Below are 21,000 nucleotides of genomic sequence, written 5' to 3' on the forward strand. Positions count from 1 at the left end.
TTTCACACTTTCCTATTAGTCTTTTCTTTTCTTCCTCCTCCTCCTCCCAAAGGCTATTCTGTAAGGTTGGGCCTTCTACTCCTTTCCAGTAAAGTTATACATGGATGGGCTGACTTGTCAAGCATGCGCAATGTGGTTTTCTGTAAATCCTTTTGAACCTACGATCAAACTGATATTTTTAAACGACATGCAAATCAAACTGATATTTAACTGCAATCGAACATCCATCTAGAAACGGTTTGAAACCTGATGCAGAGCCCAGAAGGGGTTTGAAAAATGCAAAATTAGTATTATTAGAGCCCCTTCATGTTTATATTCTTACATTATCGCACCGTAAAAGGTTCAGTGTACGTAATTTTTTGAAGTAATTCCGGTGTGGTGAGTAGCAAGTTATTTAGAAAAATCAACATTTACAATGATTTATGTGTATGTAATACTGTTTATTTTCCAGACATGTATTATATACATACAATTCATAGAATTATGAATGCTCCCAGAATGAGAAATCTGTGTTTTAGGTGTGCTGTCCTTGCTTTGGCCTGTGGGAAAGAAAATACACCACTCATGCACTTTACTGAACACAGCATGTACAAGTAAATCTAACAGAGCAATGTTCATTTGGCACAACACAATGTAGGCTACATATAGTTTATTGAATTACATTGCCAAAGGGTACCAGATTACTAGACATTTCAGATTCCCATGTTAATGAATTTCTACTCTGTTATACCCTTATCTAAAAATCAAAAATTGATACCAGATTATTTGCTAACTATTATTTTAAGTGACTATATTGCATGAATAAAACTTTGTTTCTGTAAATTTACAACATTAATAACGACATTACTAATGTTTTAGAGTTTTAAAGCAGAGAAAAACAAATAATAATTGTAACAACATACATTTTCTATTCTTTCATTTTTATGGGCTCTTTAGTTTCTCCAAACTGAGGAAAATATATTAAAAAATAAGTTTCACTGCAATACAAACAGTTAAAACATAAAACTTAGCAGCTGTACTAAACACGTTAACAGAATTTGAAGAGAATATCATTATTTTTAATTTTCTAACAATGTTGCATTTATATTGTTAATAATGGGATGTTAATCCAAAAAGCACTTCAGTTAAAATCTTTTGTTGTTGTAAATTAATTATTCTTATTTTTGTAAATTACAAGTTTCTAATCATCATTTATTGCAGGGATGGGCCCCCAAACTGCATGCAGCCCACATTAATATTTTTTGCAAATCCACATTGCATAAAATATGAATAAATATATCAATTTCCCAGCTCAAGGAAGTGTGCAGAAAAATTCAAACGTTATTTCTACAACGTATGTATGTGAATAGTTTTTCCGTGATGAATTTAGTAAAAATTAAAACAAGAAACTGGCTAACAGACACATTGAAACTAATTCAAAACTAGCAGAGACTAATATTTAACTAAATATTTCCGATATATTACGTTTACGTCAGTTCTAGAAGCTAAATTAAGTATACACATGCTAATTTATAATTATATATGAATAAATAATTGTGATTTACTGGCATTTCTTTCCTCTTTTCTATTGTATTCAGCTCGCGTCAGTTCAAAAGTTTTAAAATGTGGCCCTTACATAGAAAAAGGTTGCCCATCTCTGATTTATTGTATAATACATTCCACAAGAACATGTTGAAAATGGAATAGTTATGATAAAGTGACACACATTGTTCCAACATAATTAATTGAACACACTTCTGGAAGAAAAATTCTGAAAAAGATTGATATTTTGATGTTCTTATCACAATAAACTGTGTTTTTATACATTAGTATTAATAGTAACTACCTCTTAATGTTATTTTCTGTTAAAATGCAAGCAGCATGTAAAGTTGAAACACACATTATATAAACATTAATAGTAAAAATAAATTTTAAAATTACGCTACAAAAAACAAAACATTATTAGCACATGCAACAAGAAGAATTCCTCAATATTTAACAGTAAATAGAATATTAAAAGAAAGCAAAACTACAAACAAATGTCTAGGTCTTCCTACATATTCCTATTACAAAAGAAACACTTGTACTGTACATCCAATCAACTCAACTGAAGTCATTCAAGTGTATCCAATTTGAAAGTTTCTTTGTTTTAACAACAGAAAGTTAATAATAAATAATATTAGCTTTTTTTATAAACCAGTTCTTCAATTACTGAAGTAAAAAGATAATTTGTCTTACCTTTATATAAGGTAGCAAAGATATTTATCATCATTAATATTTATACTTGCATTTACTATTATGGGCACAGACTAATAGTTTCAATTCATGTGTGTACCTTCGACACAACTTTACTCCTCAAATAACTAAATATTTTTATCAGGTGGCAATTTTCAAATTGCAGACCCATAGATTCCCACTGACATTTGTCTGTCCTTCCTTAATCTCACATTGTGAACGGAGTTAACTAGCTGAAAATGGAGATGCCAATTAACTACAGTAGACTCCCCTATAACACGGTAGATACGTCCCGTGTTGTACGAGTCACTTAAATACATGAGCCAATCACAGGCCGGCACGTGTGCAGTTTAGGGGTTATGGCTGTTTGAAAGGTTTTCTTCCATAAAATTAATCGATTCTAGACTAATTTGACTCAACATTTCCAAACCATGTATAATTTTTTGGGAATAATCCATATAAACTATGCTATAAACAAAAAATTGTAGGATTACTTACCGAGTGTGCACCGTTCAACGACGCCATTGCTTAAGCTTATTTTCGTTGCGGAGCAACTCATCGAACGGCGGATGCATGTTTCCTGATCAACGAATTTTTTGCAGAAAAATAACTTAACTTTGGAGACATCATTAATAAAAATATAATTTTTATGGCCATTGAATAATAAATGTTTTTTAGTAGGTCCAGTGCTTGTTTAAACTCAACGGTTTGTACAATATCTGCTATTGGTTCAGATTCGACCAATCCTGTCGCGACACGAGTCTGCAATGACATTTTAGTGTGTTATACGAGTCTCTTTTAGCGTGTTATACAAACCTGATTGCAATTTTTTAGCTGTGTTATATGAATCCATGTTATATGAACCCATGTTATAAGGGGGTCTACTGTATTAAATTAAAATATGAATAAAAAGTGCAGCCCAACATTGTGGAAACATCACAATAACTAGTTAATTCTTTTTATTTTTGCATTTATTCATAAAATGAAACTTATATTGCTAGTAACAAATCCATCAAAATTAATTTTACTAGAAGATAGTCACTTAATAAGTTCAAAATTTCTTCTGTATGAAATAAAATAATTTTCATTAATCTTAAAAAAATTATTATTATTATTAGAGCATTAATTTAAAAAAAAATATTGAAACAATGTAACTATTTCTTTTCATGCAAATTAGGAATATGCACTATCACAGCAGTTATCACCCTTTTCTAACAAGGACAACCTGCATACAAATACATAAAATCCAATACAAAGCATCATACTCTCGGATTTAACACTTGTTTGAGATGCATGACTATGAAAGATTGCTAGAGAAAAACACGAACAATGTTTTTAATAATATAAAACAAATTTCATACATATCACAGATTAAAAAATTTTATTTTTAGCAATGTTTTTGTCGTGCACAAACATCCTGCATAAAATCTAATTTATAAAGCAACTTGCAACACTTACTAATACATTGTCAATGACTTAACATAATTTACATTAAAATATTTTATTATGTAAAAGGAAATGATTTTAGCATATAAGAAAGTACAGAGAAGACAAGATTTTTCCAAATAATTACCCCAGCTTATTTTGTAAATATTTTGAATAAAATTTTAAAATTTATAAAGTTTTTTTTATTTATTTATTAGCTCTCTGCTTTCATTTAACCATTTTATTAACTATTATACATCACAGTTTATTAACTAGGATTGTACACCACAATTAATTCTATTTTTATAAATGACAAAGTGTCATTCAGCCATTATCACATTCCTTCAAAAATATAATTATTACAAGAATTTTAAACAAATGACATGTTAGCCATGTATTTACATTAGAGCTTACTATTTAATAAAAGCAATTACACAATTACATTCTGGATTAAAGCAGAGTTAGGGTAGATGTACCAGTTTTGGCCAGTGTAGTACCAGTTCTGGCCAGAAAACAAATTTAACTTAAAAATATAATCACAAATAAAACAAACTTTTATTGTTAACTGTGTGAACAGTTAACAATAAAAGTTTGTTTCATTGGACAGATTTGAATATGTGGTGATTATATTTTTAAGTTAAATTTGTTTTCTGGCCAGAACTGGTACACTGGCCAAAACTGGTACATCTACCCTATCTGTTCTTGGATAGCTATAAAACTATTATTTAAGTAAAATTAGAGCTTTCTACTTAGAATTTTTTAAACAGAATCCATAAAAAGTCCATATAATTTTTTCTAAAAATCAACCTTACTCCCCAAGTCAGAGTTAATTGATAAACAATTATAAAAAATCAATTTTTCACTGCAAATTAATGGCATAATTGTCAGTTAAATTGGTCTTTGCTAATGTTTCCATTAATATTAATTTATTTGTTTATATATCAGATGACTTATCAAATGATTAAACATCAATTTTTTTAAATTTTTAAGAATTTAATATGCAATTTAGACAATATTCTGTAATTACTAATTCCAAAGTTAAAAACCTATTCTATCTTTAAATCAATATTTTGTTAAATATTCTTGCCCCAAAGATGTTAAGATTAAAATTTAACAAGAGCACTTGACAAAGGCAGATATGTCTGTTTAAAATTTTTGAATGGCCATTTCCTTTTAAATAAATATAGAAATGCCCAAAGACATTTTATTATTGAATTAAAGACAAATTTTTACATTCTGAAAACAGGTTTCATACACTGTCTCCCATTTGAATTAACTACTATTTTTTAATAATTTTTTTGTTTTAATTACTTCATGATTTCTTATTATTGTTATTCATATTCTTTCCAAAAACAACATTGAAGTGCTAGAGAGAGAAAAAAACTTGCAACATGTTTTCAATCAATAAGGAAATGGTTATTTATTTATATTATTTTTACTAAAGGCAGACCTGACTTAATGCAATTCTACAAATGTGTGCATAATTCAAGCAATACTGTAGAACTGCATGTTATAAAGAGAGAGTTCTGTTCCCAGAACCAGAAGGAAAAATTATAAAATGTCACTGAACTATAAAACTTTCTTTTTTACGGTGAACATGTTCCAATGCATATAATGTTAAAACTATAGATTAAATAGAAGGCATACAGACAATAAAACTTGGCTTTTGTAAATAATTTTATCATCAACAAACTGTCAAAGTATCCCCATGCAATTGATTTATTCTTGCTTTGTGTATTTTTGCAGAGGTGTAGCCTCTAATAAAAACTCTTCTCTGTAAAAGAAGACCATTTCATTCCCATGATTGGACATGATGGAGATAGGAATACGTATTTAGTTTCTTCCACCTAAGTTTTAATTGCTTGATAGTTTTGTTTATGTATCAAAGTATCACGTGCAAAGAACAAGTTATCCGTAAGCCAGGTTGATTGTACATTGTTGTGCATGTTATGCAAATTTAGAACCTTTTATTTTTATTACACAATATTAAATGATCTACTTAGTATTACCAAAAGAATCGATCTTTGCATTTATTCAAATATACTAAAGTGCATAAATTTTTAATATCATTTACATCTCCAGTATCATAAAAAGAAACCAGAGCCACATATAAAGACATCAAAACTATCAATTATTGATTTAACATCTGAAGTTTTTGATGACATTCAAAATTATGATGTCATTAATTTGTATAATTCACAGATGACATCATCTGATACTGCACAAAGTGATGTCACGTCAAATCCCTATATAATGCATTGTTGAGTGACCGCAGGTCAAGGAATTTGACTTTTCTAAGAGAAAGTAGCATCTGTCAAATTTAACAAAATTTGCTCAATTGTCCAAACAATTATCCGATTGCACACAGAATAAATAATTTGGAATTCATAATAGAAAAATATAATAAATTTACAACAAAAATACTCGTTTTAACTTCATCGACTATCTGAGTCACTGAATACAATGAATTGATTTTTTAAAACTAAGTAAATAAAAATGAAACAGAATTATTTAATGAGTCTAAAAGCAAGGTTTGAATATTTCATTAAAAATCTAAAATAAGAAAAATACAAAATCCAGGACTATTTATTAAATATTCGCTAAAATCAGAGTAAAATAATAAAATCTGTATTTATTGTTTTATTTATACTACTACTATTTGATTATACTTTATGCAAATGGTTACATTTAAAAACAAACACTTAAAAATCCATCCTGTTTGCTTCATTTTTATACAATTTACATTCAAATCACATTCCTAGTCATCCACCTGCACTTTTCCCCCCCAAAATAATCTTACCAGCATTTTCTGTACGTAATTATATCTTTCACAATAATGCAGATCTGTTATTGTTTATTACTACTGGTCGGCCAAGGATTGCCTAGGTTACAAACATCCCGAAGAAAAAAAAAATCCAATACCGCAACTTTGTTATCCATAAGCAGAAATCAGACAGTCTGTCAACTTTTCTTTTATTTGCTAATACAGAATTCATTTTTTAAAGTATCATATTGATATTTTCTATGGAATATTTATAAAGTTACATGGTTCAATATTCAGAAATAGTCACATTGTGTATACCCATATTATTAGCAACAACATTAACATATAATTAGAATGTTAGAATAATATATATCCTAGTTAACTAATTATATGCTAATTAAATTCTAAATGTATAAACTGACAACAGGTCATTTCGACAAAACATCTAAAATGGCCTTTACGATACATAAATTATTCAATAATAAAATATTTCAAAAAACATAACATATACTCTGTGCAAGGAAATTCCAATAACTCAACACAATCATCAGTAATAGATTTTGCACAAGTATCAATGTTGGTTAGATTCATTTCATTATGTATTACTCAATATATTTTTTTGGCTATTTTCAGACAACTATATTAATTGCATGATCCTAAATTAAAAGAAACGTTATTGAAATGGCATCCAAAAAAGCAGTAGCATAATCGAGGACAAGGTTATTAATTTATTGTAATCCGTGACAAACCTCACCTACAATGCAGCAAATATCTCTACCCAGTTACAACATAGGGAAACACTGTAAATGTTTATAGAGTTGGCTGCAGTTATTAGCAATCACAATATTTACTAAACAATATAGCTTCAAATTAAATATTGAATTTGACAATTATCTTTGCTATATATTCTGCAAAACCTGTGTAAACTAGAATCATGTGGTACTGATTATTTTTTCCAGTTTGGCAAGTTTCCGTTTTGAATAGTTTTTTTTTTCTAACATGAAAAAATTGCTCCTTACTAAAGTTTTTTTTTCATTTAGGCAGAGCAAGTTTTTGCTTTGTTCAGCTTCAGATCTGGGCAGATTTTACAGTGTATTTACTTTATGTCCACACTTAACTGAATTTGAGTATTTAACAGTTGTAATTAACAGCAAACTACTCTCTAAATGACTCACTGTTTACAACAATGCAGATATAAATAAACATAAATTATCGAAACTTTTCAGAATTTTACCTCCAATTTTATTATTAATTACAGACCTACACTGAAGAAAAAATCAATTATAACATTTACTTTAAGGACTCTTAATTTGTTACAAAAGGTTTTTGACAATATTTTAGATTAAATGGATGAAAACCCATTAAGAAAAAGTAACTGACAACTAAACTTTTAAAGGATAAACAATAACATGATTTTTATGTATTTTTGACTTGATATAGTAAAAATTTAATTCAAAATTTGACAATTCAGATTTTTTGGGGAACAAATAAGCAGGTTAGGAGAAAAAAAACACTTTTAGATATAAATTAGAGTACATAATGCAGTAGTGAGGTTAAACAAAAATGTCATGTTATAAAAATGCAAGAACATCATTACATATAAAAAGTGGGTTTACATTAAAAAATAATTTTTAAAAATATTTTATCTATCCATGTAGAAAAATCAGTTTTATTTGATCCAGAAAACTTTATTTAACAAAAAATGAATGACAAACAAAAATGAACTTATTAAAATTCATAAAATAGGATTTTGATCACTCACAATTGATGTGGGCTTACTCTACGTCTTTAACTAACTTGTCCGCACATACTATCTAATTAAATGCTATTTTCAAGAATGCAACTGAAAATTATAAGCAGCAAGCAGCTTACATACAAAATGCCAAAGGGAATTTCTGGTGTACAAAATTTACATACTTGTTAGCACAATAGTATTTTACATTTGTCTAACAAGATTGCCATGAAAAATAAAAAGCTTTCACTGTATAGTGGTAAATTGTGCAATCTACACTGGTAAAGTATGTTGTTGTAACCAAAAGAACATTTGCTAGGATAAGATAAACAGATGATTTTACACGAACTCTTATCTAAATTGTGTTGTATGAGTACTGCATTATACAAGGATTGCTACAATTTGTGAATTGCATTATGCTAAGTACTGCATTATAAGAGGGTTATTTTAAACACTGTATACATACAGTAATTAATCTAATATTTATTGTAAGATAAAATTGTGCCACTGCCTAATAAAATACAATCATCAATTTAACTAAAATTTATTTTTAATTATTTTCTATAAATATTCCCACATTCTTTAATACACTTGTACAATTTCTCTTTGAAGATATATATATAACTTAAATATATAAAATAATGAAAGTGATAACTTACAAACTATATACAATTATCCATTTAATTCAGAAATTAAATCACAAAATACTATATTAATTTAGTTTCTTTTTATATTCAGTGTTTATGCAAACAGCTTGCAAGAAAATACCCTTTACAATATTTTGTACTGTTCATCAGTTTTTCTATAAATTCTTTGGTATGAATATCCGTTCACCATTGTGTCTGAAAATACACATAATATAAGAATCCCTAATTTGTGTTTTATATAATATTTAGTTATATTATTCCATTATAAACAGTAACAGTAAGCAAAATGTACTTTAACTTCCACTCCGTCCTGTAACTTCATTCTACCGTTCAATGCCAAAATTTTTTATGATTGGGAATGTTTAAAGATGGATAATGACTCATCAGCTTTGACAATATACTTTGTAAATCACACTCTTGATACCAAATATATATTAAATTAGCAGAAGAAAGTTTTAAAAACTTGCTAATACTTTTCTCTCTCAGCACTGAAAACTAAGAAATTTATGAAATAAAAAAATGAAACAAATTTACGAAAGGTAGCACATCTAGACAAAATTACTCAAACTTTTAAACTTTCTTTTGTAAATTTATTTTTAGTATTGTAGTAAGTGTTATCTATAGTTTATCTTTTGATTAATAGATCAATCAATAGGAAGCACCAGTATATTAAGGCTATATTGGCTACCAAAATTTCACCTTTACTGGCAGACAAATGAAATTCAAAGGGAATTTAACAATTTATGTTTACAGAACTTTTATAAATTGTTTACTTATTAACAAATTTCTCTCCTTTCTAGAAAGTTCTTGTAATTCATTCTGTAATTTGTTAAAAGGATTAAATTAATTCTATATTAATAATTGAAATTATTTACTCAACAACAGCAGAGTCAGCCAGCATAGAATGTTAGTAAATAATCCTTAACTTAGAATAACCATAATATGAAATTTAATAAGACAGGACTGACAGAGAATGGCAATGAAATGCGAGGGTAGGGTTGACAAATGTCCCTCTTCTCCAGGATCGTCTCCGATTTTTCCGAATGCCACCTAGAGACAGAAGAATTTTATTCTGAAAACTGTTCTACAATGAAAGTATTTTTTTCTACATTTTAAGTGTATTTCTGTTTTAAAAAATTCTTCAAAGTACCTTCTAAAATAAAACTCCAGTACTTTCTTACTCACATACAGACCAACATTTTCGATTCTTTCCTCCAGATCTTCATCAGGTCTATTGGTATATTAAAATCCCAAAGCTTTTGATCTTTGGAAACATTGCTTTTTGAACAATGTTGCTTTTTTTGCAGTCACAACTTTTATGATGATAATCAAAAGCATTCCAACTCTAAAAAAACCATAGACCTGACAAAGATCCATAGAAAAGGATCAAAAACATTAGTCTGTAAATGAATAAGTGATTACTGAGGTCTTATTTTAGAAGGTATTTTGAAAAATTTTTAATACTGTCACTCCAGTATGAAAAAATTGAATGTGTATTTCTGTCACTGGCAGGATAAAAAATACACAACTATTCCACATCCTGGAATTGGAGCATCCCAGTATCTTTTGGGAAGAACTCTTCTGAGCTTTTATCCCAAAGTACCCGGAGAAGTTATGCAAGGACAATCTTCCAAGGGAGGGTGCCACCCAGGACGACTTCCTACAAGAAATTGCCCCAATTCGGGTGTTAGATCGAAGTTCTCAAAAAAGCAGCCCTCACATGGCCTATCAAGTTTTCGTATCCTGCCCTTCAACAATATCTTTTCTAAAAAGAAAAATCAATGTTTCTAACATCTTGAGGGGATTAAAACAGAAAAAATTCAAATGTCTGTTTACACAAGTCAAAGGAACCAGCAATAATGGGCTTCATCAGAACCTTTCTTTTAGTTTTCGGTATGTTTCGGTTTATTGAATAATATCCAATACGGCCCACATTTAACATACGTCCTTTTGACCGACACTTTGCCACACTCGAGTTTGAGACCCTCACGTTAGACAGATAAAGCCAGAAAACTCCACACGGCCGGCAACAAACTCGCTAGCATTCGGCAGTTTTGCCCGCCAGTGGGTAAATGTGGAATCAAATTGGATCCACGTGGCAACAAGAGCACGCATGGCATCTCCCATGCCCACGGCCACCCAGCAAACTCGAAATTCTCTACATTTAATCCCAAAGATCATTGGATGTTGATGATCAGTAAGAATTCAGGATAGGGAAAGCATGTTTCAATCAATAATACAATTGTATATATTTATATTATATCACTTATCACATACACGGCTACAGAAACAAGGAAAAGTTCAAATGGAGACATCAATGACGTTCAGAATTTAAAAAAACAAAATGCTAGACATAAATCACGGTGGAGCAGACACTATTATTTGTAAAAACTCGTATTTATAATATACGACGCAGTTTGAACGTATTGAAATGAATTAACTGAGCGATTTTTAACGCGTAAAATAAGTTAATATCGATTATATACGCGAAATTAAGAAAAAAAAGAGGAATTCAACCCGAAGCTCACCCAATATGGCGACGTCCCTTCGGACGATGAGAGAGAAAAAAACGCTTAATAAAATAGCTTATTTAACGGCAACGGCTTGATTTTTCATTGTCGTTAACGGCACGGTTTAACGTTAGACGTTTCGTTAATGTTTATATTGGTTAAATTCCCACTTTGACCTATTAATTACCTCGACCGCTGCCTCTTTTCTCACTTCTTCCTTAACCCTGTGCCCTAACCAAACTAGTACGTCACGTCAGACGCTTCCACTAGTCACGTGACCGGGCAAGAAACTGGTGAACGCCATTGGCGGAGTGGGGACGTGACGTCGATGTCGCTCCATTTTTCTTCCGTCCTCGTCTGGCTCCTCGGTTTAACGCTTTCCCGCTTCTAGCGAATTTCGCGTGGTTTATTTAAACATTCTTTCTTTTAATTATTATTATTCTTTTGTTTTTTATAAAATCGTTCTTCGCTTTAAAAGTTTGTTTTACTTTTTATTTTTTCCTTCCGTAGTCTTATTGGGCTGCAATTTTCGGATTGCAACGCTGTCTGTCCGTCGTTCGTTAATCTCGAGAACGGAGTTAGACGAAAATCGAGACCGGAAGCGGAAAGCTTGGGGAGAAGGTCACGATACACGAACTTCCTGTCTAGATCGGATGTCACGTGATTTTTTAAATTAAAAGACGGTTTGAAATTGCACCCCGACATAGTGACGATGTCGCGTTCGATTTTTATAATTAGATCTTAATTATATAACACTTTATGCGTAATAAACGGATTTGGTTGGTAATTATTATCTTTTTTTAAACCTTAAATATGAAATTTTAGAAGAAAACGTTATATAGGGGTTGATACTTTGTAGCAGCTTGTATTACCGAAAGGAATTTCATTAAAGATTGAAATGTTTCGGTTTAACAACGGCAATTTTATAAAGTTTATCGTCGTAGGCGAATAAATTCGTTATATCGAAACAATTAAATTACTCATTAAGCTGTTACTATAAAATATTTAATAGAGGGATCTAAGTTAGAATGATGATTCAAAATTTATTATTTACCAGAGTTTTTGTTGGCATCTCGATTTAACGCTTATCTTTGAATATTGTTCTACAACTGTATCGTAGTTAATTTTAAAAAATATTTAAAAATTGGCGCTGCTAAACTTTGCGTTTTTATATTCGAACCTCGATTTTAACAAGCCTTGCTTTAGCGACTTTCATGTTGGACGTTAAATCGAGATGTATATTTCGATTTAATGACCAACACATCATCTGACGTCCAACGTCCAACTAGATGTATTATACAGTATATCTCGATTTAACGTCCAACGTCGTATCAAATGGAGGAGAACGTTAAATAGAGAATTTCTACATTTGAGACCAGATCTAAATTAGTTAAAAAGCATTTATGTAACTCTTTAGTAATGTATTTTAATGGATTTTACTCGATAAAACATAAATCTGTGCATATAACGTTTCAGTATAAAGTTTTACCCCGTTATAATGAATTATGTATAAAGATGTATATTATAACTTTGCATCCAGTTTTGTAATTACTGTATACATCAAAGTTATACCTTAAAACGGATCAGTTAAATTATTTTAAATCCAGAAGTTGGTGTTAAATCAAAGTTTTTTCAAACAAAAAACTAAAAACATAAATTATATAAATCGTAGGACAAGATTCAAAGATAAGTGTTAAATCGAGATGCCAACAAAAACTCTGGTAAATAATAAATTTTGAATCATCATTACACTTTATTTAATTTTTTATAGTAATAGATTAATGTGTAATTTGTTTCGATATAATGCATTTATTCAGGTATAATAAAAAAAAATATTTCATAAAATTGCTGTTGTTGAACTGAAACATTCTAAACTTTCATTAAATTCCTTTCAGTAGCAGAAACTGTTACGGGTTTTTAACCCCGTTATAACGTTTACCCAAAAATTTTTTATTTAAACGCTTACTTCACCCGTAAATTTACCGCGAAATAAATATCAATTTATCAAATATGAAGCAAACCAGGAAAATTTTCCACATAAACGCCACGTGATCGCTCCATTTGCCACATTTGCACTTTATGCGGGAAATGGAGCAAAAATGTTGCAAAATTTTTTGAAAAATTTTGGTTCACTTATCAATATTTCCTGGTATTACGATCATGTAAACTGCAGGCACTTAAACGACACTTATACCGTAGTAATAAATGGCACTCTAGATATTACCCATTATATAAATCGAATGGAGACAAAAGAAAGTGTATCTTAAATTATTTTATTAATTTATAGTTTTTTACATAAATTTTGTGGTTTAATTTAGCAATGGCATGCAAGCGTTTTTCTTAAAATCGTTGCAGAATTTCTTGCAAATTTAATTCATTTGCAATCGCAGGGATCACAGGAGCAACTTTGACCTTCTATAAATGAAAAAAAAAAAATGCGTTGTTAATTTATGTAAAAAAAAATAGCAAAATAAATCTGAAAGATCATTATTTTAAATTAATAAATAATGAAAAATATTTTAAATTAAATTCTTATTATTTTTTTGCAGAAAATAGGAAGCAAAATAGCTTGGAAGCCATATTTACCTTTACATTGGCAATGGCATTTCTTACACTTGCATTCGCCATTCGAACATTTGCAGGAAGTTTCGCATGTGCATTCGGAATCTTGTATAAAAATGGAATTTATAAAGAAATTTTACAAAAAAAGAAAAACAAAAATTATAAAGAATAGACTGACTGACTGACTTACCACCACACTGGCACGCTGGATCTGGCATCTTTAATTTTCTGTGAGTTATCGGTGGACGTTTATAAGTGTTGAACGTTTACTTGATTAACGTGAGAAGGGCTCACTTTTATCCTCCAATATTTTGTAACGTGTGCAATGAACTTAATTACACATGCAGTGATTACAGAATAGAAAGAGATAATACAATTACTTTAATACAAATTCAATACCTAATCATTGTTTCAGTTTTGATAAGATAAATGAAGATTTCCTGTATTCTTAATTGATTAATTAATTAGATAAGAATACTATAACATTAAGAAGCCACCCCTTTCAATAAATAAATAAAATAAATTTAAAAACGAGAAGACACAAGCTGTAGTTTAAGTGTAAATCTTATTTTGTCTGTAGGCATTGTACAGGAAGAATACAATGTAGCATGGATTATATACTTTAAACACGTGGAAAAAACTCCACGTGATCAATCCGTTAGTGAAACGTGAACTCGTGACCAAATACCAGTGGTGTTAAATGGTTTTATCTACTTGGCCGCTGATGGGATAGCCATTTTGAAAATGGTCTTAAATGCAAGGAACGTAGGCATACAACAATATCAATATTTAAATCAAATACTATCAAAGGTATCTATACTCAATGGCGTAGCGTAGTGGGGGCGGCAGGGGCGGCCCGCCCCGGGCGGCACTTATAGGGGCGGCAAAATTTCACAATAAATAATAATATCTTGTAAAAATACCTAAATAAGGGGGCGGCGAAATTTTCCTCCGCCCCGGGCGGCTGACACTCACGCTACGCCACTGTCTATACCAGTGTTTCCCAACGTGGGGCCCACGCCCCACAGAGGGGCAATTCGATTGTTAAGGGGGGCAATTCGAAAATGCACTTGTCCAGAGTTAAAGTTAACCATATAGCCGCTGTACGCCATATTTATTGTAAATATTGATTTTAGTTAGTTTTAGTTTTCTTTGTTCTTCGTTTCCCATTCCTTCTAGAACTTTCCTTTATAACCCTTTTCCCTTGGGTAGGATTAACAATTCTGGGAACCACTGAGAACAAAGAGATGAACGAGGCCCTTAGGCTGGTGAAAGAGGAGAAAGGACATTCTTTGCCCAGACCTCGAGGTGGACAGACACAAGTTGTGGTGTTTCAGATCGCGTTTGGCAACGACTGGAAAGTGCAAGAGACTTTGATGAAAGGATCGGGTTTTCTCGTGGTTACCATAAAACAGTGTGGCAATTAAGTGCAAGAAAAACTTTAACGAACACGACAAGAGATCTTCCAAAAGAGTTCAACGTATATGTGGGGGGGGACATAAGAATTTTAGAAAGACTTAGGTGGGGCATAGCACAAAAAAGGTTGGGAAACATTGGTCTATACTGAAAAATCTATAAAAATTCATAAATAGGCCTATGCCAATTTTCGTATGTCGTAATTTGTAATTACGTCAGAGCATTTGATTGAAATTTAATATGGTTTATCTACTTCGGATGATAACATGATTAGTTAATGAATGCTATCAAAAAATTATAGATTTTTTTGAAATTTCTAGAGAATGATGAATATGCCAATGACCAGATAAACATAGGAGATATTGATAATGATAAAAATGTTCTTAATTTTTGAAAATGAAACTAAAAAATTAGTACTGAATAAACATACTTGCCATGTTCTTTATTTCATATTTTAGTGTTACAGTATACTATTAAACATTGTTTCGTTAAATATATTTATGAATGCTTCTTGTATGAGCTTCCTGTATAAAGCTCTTATGTACTGTACAGGAGGATATAGACTTAGCGCCTCACTTCAAGAGCTTGCAGTTTAGGCCTTAAGACGTCAGTTTAAGATACTACAGCTTGTGTCCTCACTTTTTAGATTTATTATTTAGTGAAGGGAACGGCCTTTTAGTATATTATACAGTAAAACAGCAACAAGCCTAAATCTGGCCCTAGCTTTATAATACGATAGATTTAGAAAGGCCTTCTAGAGATATAGTTCTATATGATAATCATCAAAACTGTAAAGTTGTATTTCATTTTAAATAAATTTTTAAAAATAATATTATTATAACTAATTAATATAAAGATATCTCGAAGATAACTGATCAATCTTTCGTCAGCGTTTATCTTTTATCAAATCAGGAAACGTCAAGAAAAGTCCATTAATAGATTCTCGTTATCTACGTTGTAATTGGTTACATCAGCCGCTCGAATATTGTCATGTGCTGAAGATGGTACGTAATTTTATGCACACGTCACTAAAAGGTTATTAAATAAATTGGCTTCTTGGCTTTACAGCGAGAAAACATTTATTTAAAGTAACGTTATCAATCGCTTCAAGTTTGAAAATACAAAATGCCAGATCCAGCTTGCAAGTGCGGTGGTAAGTAACAATCTTCCTTTGTGTGCCATTTTTCTACACAAATTGTTGAGGTATCATTATATTTTGCTAGATTCTAAATGCAACTGCCAGACTAAATGCACTTGTTCCAGTGGAGAATGCAAATGCGACAAGTGCCACTGCAAATGTAAAGGTAATTATCTCTATACTGTACTAACTTGTAAGCGTTATTGTATATTATACTGAAGAAATGCAAATAACTTATCTATAAAAATGACAAAATGTTGTATTTTCTTGTTTTCAGAAGGTGGAAGCTGCTCTTGCAGTTCTTGCAGCTGTAAATGAAGCGAAACCAGGGACTGCTTTTAAAGAAACTGTAAAGTTTCATAACAATGCATTTAATTTGCAGACCTCAATATGGTTGCTTTTTGTCACATGTAATTTTATTTGTAATTTTTGAAATAAAATATTTTTAATATGTCTCCAAGCTACGTTTAACTTAATATTTTTGATAATATTAAAAATAAATATAAATGTGCAGCTAGGATAATAAACATGTTCTGTTAGACATGAACTATTCTAGTATGTATAGTTCAGTTCTTGAACACCTAAGCTCTTATTAATGAAGATATATTCATATAAATTGAATTAAATTATCATTTAATAGTTCATAATTATGTAAATTATCAGTTGTAGATAAATAAATTGGTAGTATTATTTGCTTTAATCGAATACACCAGAGCCATTCTGGTTGGTGCAGCAAGTCCAAAAACAATTGATTTTATCTTGCCATAAGTTTCAGAGCTAAATTTTAATCTAAAACCAAATTCAGAACATAATTTGTTTCAAAACTGTATAAAATTTTGAAACAAAATCACGAGAACCTCATTCATTACTAAAATATTTTATCGATAAACTTTGTACATTGCATCATCTCTGTGATTTAATATTATATCATGTTATTTAAGATAACAATGGTTTTGGTTATCTAGAAACGTCATTTCATTTGAAATTCGCTGAATTTCATAGCATAGCCTTCGTTTTCTCATCCATTTTTTTTCGGTAACGAGATTTGAAATAAAACTTTTGACCTTAAAAACTGATACAAATGCATCTGAGAAGAAAACACGGCGACCTTGAATAATATAAAGTCCACAAGATATGATTAATCAGTGAAAAACAGATCGAATTACACAAATTTTGATCTTCGAACGATAGAAATGATGTTATTGTAGTAACCCTAGTCGTGATGTTACGTCATCCTACGAGTATTAAGAAACATAACGATCGAAGAAGCTATTTTAAAGCCTTAGCTATACGCTTTCTCGTGGCTTTTACCGACAATTGCTATCTACGATTGGTCAAGAGAGAGTCACGTGATAACTGGGCGCCATTTTCTTGTCAAACGATAAGATTAATGTCGTTTGTGTTTCAGTTTAACGTTATGTCGTGCGTTATTTATTTATATATGGCTTGCTGTTCAGCTTACAAGTGTACTGGAAGTGTATCAACTATGCAACTATGCAAACTAATATTACTAATATACAAATATTAAATAGTGGATATTTTTTCAAATAATAAGTGTATTGTTTAAGTATCAATTTCTTTAAAAAAATTTTCTTTTTTTAAAAAATTAATTAATTTAACTTCACAGTTAGTTTAACCCCGTTGTTATTTTGTCTGTACCGCATTTTATCAGAGACAAAGACTATTGGGTTTTATTCTCATCATTCTTTATTCCACTACGCATTTCGGGTGCAATCTTTTTCGTCTATTTTGCGCCCTCATCAGGTGTTACATTTCTACAAGTGGTGGAGAACACATTTATTACATTGATTATTACATTAATTGATTATTTTTGATTGATTTGATTGATTGATTATTGATTATTGATTGATTATTACATTAATATTAACAATAATGCAATTTATAATAATCTCTTGTAATAATTCTAATTTATGTTAAATTAATCTAAATAATTGTAATAATTCCTTATGACATGTACAAAAAACTGTAATAATCTTATATAACTTGTATAAAAAAAACCCAACTACAATAATCAATGTAATAAATGTGTTCTCTACCACTTGTAGAAATGTAACACCTGATGAGGGGCGCAAAATAGACGAAAAGGATTGCACCCGAAATGCATAGTGGAATAAAGAATGATGAGAATAAAACCCAATAGTCTTTGTCTCTGATAAAATGCGGTACAGACAAAATAACAACGGTTAAACTAACTGTGAAGTTAAATCAATTAATTTTTTAAAATAAAGAAAATTTTTTAAAGAAATTGATACTTAAACAATATATAAAAAAACCGCACCATTAATATCTAATACTTATAGAAAAGAAGTGTATTGTATAAAATAATCACATTTTGCAAACTTTTCTTACTAGTTTGTAGACAGAATGTGAAAAAATATCCTCTATTTAATATTTATATTTTGTAATAATATTAGTTTAGTCGACATAATATAAACAAAATTTGAGTAAATAGGAAACTAAGGGCGCCCTCCAGTAACTGTTTACTTAAACTTCGGTTCCATCTTGATAAAGTCGACAGTGACCAAGATCGCGAAAGGGCTTGGTCGTTTGTTAGGTGTACAATGAGTCGAGTGGAAGTTAAAGTCGAATATTGGTATGTATTCCCTTATTTTTGTGCTGAAACTTTAACAGAAATGTTTCTAAACGTATGATCGGTCTCCGTTTAAGTTCATAAGTGATGTGAAATTGGCAAAGTGAAGGTTATTTTTATTAAGGTAAACAATTCCAAAAGGAAATACGCGATTTTTTTTCTCAATTTAAAAAGGAGGAATATTTAATAGATATTTGCTAAACATTTGAAATTTTTTTTTGTGCGACCCGCATATAAAGAGCTATAAAGAAACAAATCATAGGACTATTTACCGATTGTGCCCCGTTCGAGACTCCATTGCGTAACCTCATTGTGGTCGCGGAGCTGCACGTTGGACGGCGGACGCATACAAAACGTGTTGCATGCATTCTCTGACGTATTTCTTGAAGTTTTTTCTCGCGAAAGACTTCAAACAGCTTTGATTAGGTGATTAGCGGCGTCATCAGAGCAGTTGTGTATGCATCTGCCGTCCAACGTGCACCTCCACGACGACAACGAGCTTAAGCAATAGCGGCTGGAACGGTGCAGAGTCGGTAAGTAGTCCTATGATTTTTCTGTTTATAGCGGTTTTTATATGAGTGACTACTCAAATATTTTGTGTTTTGGACATGTCTACCATGTATGTCTCGATTGTAAATAAAATTGAGAGAGAAAACGTTGGTGTATGAACAATGACCATTAAAATTGCGTTTTATTTTTAGCATTTTGGTTTTAAAATTTTTTTCTCCTATTTCAGTGGGAGTTGAGGCTACGAAAGCCGCTTCAATGAGTTGCGGCGTAGGATCTGTGTGGCGGTTCCCGAAGCAGTGGTTGAAGGAGTGTGTGGCAGAGGATGTAATTAAATTAAAAACTATACCTTTATATGAAAAAAGAGAGATAATTTGTACTAATTAACATATTTTTCTAGCTTCTTATGAAGTAACCATCAATGAAAAACTGGTGTTTTCGAAATTAGAGAGAAATCGGTTTCCTGACATGGATGAGGTATGTTAATGAAATTTAATTTATTCTGTAAATTTACTATGCAAATTAATTTGGTAACATTTAGAGGGTGGGAATTTTTCTAAGTCTTCATATAAAGGCAAAGGATATCACATGGTTAGATCATGTAATGGGCTCTCCTTATGGTAAACTCAAAGGACCGAGCTCTAAATCATTTACTACATAGTCTAGTGTGTGTGAAAGCCATTTTAATAGTAATTCTTTCCTCTCACTGATGTTGGACAAGTGTTGACATCTCTGAAGTATACATGGGCATCACATTTTTCTTTGGAACCTGTTTTGTATGAAGTGTGGCTTGCCTTATGTATGTGCTGGTATATTAACAAAGACATGTCAAGCACTTTAAATGAAACATGCCAATTACTGCTTTGTGTTTGTGTGCATTGTTTTTTAAACTCAAGTTCATTTGTTTTGATCATAATCTTTTAGTAATTATGCACATTTTTTTTAGATTGTGAATAACGTCATTAAAGCATCCAAAAATGAAGAAGTGGACACTATTCAGCAAACCGAACAATGGTGTACAATACTATAATTAAGTAAAGACAATTACAGATACGTTCAACTATATATGACGACTTGTTAGTAAAAGCTATTCTTTCCAGCTAACCAGTCTGATGCAAATATGGGGAAACATCTGGCAACTGTTTTTATAAAGTTATGCTTATTAAAATTTAAATTGCTTATGAATGTTTTTTCTTTCATTTATAAAGTTAAAATTCATTTTTATAAATTGATTTTTATTGCAGTAATGGTGACTTTAATAACAATATTGTTTTTGACATGTCATCATTTGACTTGTTTTAAATGAGTAAAAACAAGCATACAGTTTACTAGAACTATCTTGAGTTAGAAGAACTTTGTGCATTAGAAATATGTATGGAGATTTTATTCTATTTATCTACCACATAACTAATGTTAGCTCATGATATTGATAGGTGACTACTTGGCCGAGTGTTTTTTTCAAATCTTCTCTAAT

General features: G+C 30.6%; 1 protein-coding gene and 3 long non-coding RNA genes across 5 annotated transcripts in view; 2 read left to right on the plus strand and 2 right to left on the minus strand.

Annotated features, from left to right (window-relative positions):
• The window catches only part of drn (doctor no), a 46,450-nt gene extending 34,885 nt beyond the window's left edge, over positions 1–11,565 (minus strand). The window contains exon 1 of one of the 2 annotated variants that reach the window (XM_067282195.1): positions 11,480–11,565. The gene's annotated coding sequence lies outside the window, so the exon portion shown is untranslated. Of the gene's footprint in view, positions 1–11,310 lie in introns of both variants that reach the window. The other variant, XM_067282184.1, reaches the window with a different exon arrangement.
• A 1,984-nt stretch (positions 11,566–13,549) lies between these two features.
• On the minus strand, positions 13,550–14,207 carry LOC136983858 (uncharacterized). Its single transcript, XR_010882115.1, has 3 exons — positions 14,045–14,207; positions 13,879–13,959; positions 13,550–13,707 (listed from the first exon to the last, which is right to left on the minus strand). It is a non-coding gene; the product is annotated as an uncharacterized lncRNA (long non-coding RNA).
• A 2,026-nt stretch (positions 14,208–16,233) lies between these two features.
• On the plus strand, positions 16,234–16,868 carry LOC136983865 (uncharacterized). Its single transcript, XR_010882116.1, has 3 exons — positions 16,234–16,423; positions 16,494–16,574; positions 16,686–16,868. It is a non-coding gene; the product is annotated as an uncharacterized lncRNA (long non-coding RNA).
• Positions 16,869–18,920: 2,052 nt separating this feature from the next.
• On the plus strand, positions 18,921–20,003 carry LOC136983870 (uncharacterized). The gene is made up of 3 exons (XR_010882117.1): positions 18,921–19,022; positions 19,756–19,853; positions 19,927–20,003. It is a non-coding gene; the product is annotated as an uncharacterized lncRNA (long non-coding RNA).
• Positions 20,004–21,000: the final 997 nt, after the last annotated feature.

This window comes from Centruroides vittatus, unplaced genomic scaffold (genome assembly GCF_030686945.1).
Source record: "Centruroides vittatus isolate TY-2023 unplaced genomic scaffold, ASM3068694v2 contig_120, whole genome shotgun sequence".
Taxonomy (NCBI): domain Eukaryota; kingdom Metazoa; phylum Arthropoda; class Arachnida; order Scorpiones; family Buthidae; genus Centruroides; species Centruroides vittatus.